Source organism: Aplysia californica, unplaced genomic scaffold (genome assembly GCF_000002075.1).
Source record: "Aplysia californica isolate F4 #8 unplaced genomic scaffold, AplCal3.0 scaffold00026, whole genome shotgun sequence".
In the NCBI taxonomy this organism is placed as follows: Eukaryota; Metazoa; Mollusca; class Gastropoda; order Aplysiida; family Aplysiidae; genus Aplysia; species Aplysia californica.
Window position 1 is genome coordinate 1,146,325 of NW_004797296.1, and position 1,080 is coordinate 1,147,404.

Genomic DNA, 1,080 nt, shown 5'->3' on the forward strand with positions numbered 1-1,080 from the left:
ACAGAGAGAGAGAGAGAGACAGACAGACAGACAGACAAACATTACCAAACAATCAAATCGTAATGATTCAGTTGTTCACCTTGTCTATAGAAATAACGATAGAGCTTACAGAGTTTCTGACACTGCATTATCAATCCCCTCCCCTCTCTGAGGTTGCAAGCGTCCCAATGAGCCTACCCACCCCTTGCAGCTGCTGTAGATCAATAGTCCACGTTACGTAACTAGGCTGTACAAACAATAAAGCCGCGAGCTACCATGACTTTTAGACCCCTGAGCGTGATACATGTACCTCGGATGACTCGCTCAGATATAGATCTTATTTGGTATGTCTGCCGAAGGGAGATTATGTAGGCCATTGTAGACAGCCTGCATGTTTCAGGATGTAAAACAAACTCCAGTGACATTGCCTACATTATCAAATGAAACGGTTAAAATTTTCATCTCGGGAAGTAGCACAAAAAACTTCGCTGTGTCGCAAAAGGGGCGGGTGAAAAAAAACATGACGTAATTTTTTTCACTACAATCACGGCACGATGCACGCGGTAAGTTGACCTGGGGTGGGATTTTATAAAGTAAATAAATGTATTATAGGCCAAGGCACAACATCTGAAAATGCTTGATAACTTTTTTGTGGACGACTTCTTTACAAATTGTGAATTACTTCTGGTTTGCTGTTTTCTGCCTTTGCCTCCAGAAGTAGTTATAGATTTGGTTTTGGAGACCTGTGTATAACTCATTTGCCCCACCTCCATAAAACATTAACATTTTGATTGCGTTTAACTTTTCATGGCCACGCATAGTCCGACTAAAAATCGATATCCTCCATGACTTGTGTGTACGGAGATTATGTGTCTCCATGTAAAACACTAAACAAACTTATACGACTGTCTGAGCACTAACATTAAAATTTTCTTCTTTTTTTTTCTTTTAAAATTCTTTTTTTCTTTATCTATAGATCTAGCGGCAATGGGCCTACTGTTTCAACTACAATGAGTGTTTGTGTGTGCATGAGTGTGGAGTGGTGTGGTGTGTGTGTGTGTGTATGTGTGTGTGTGTGTGTGTGTGTGTGTGAGAGAGAGA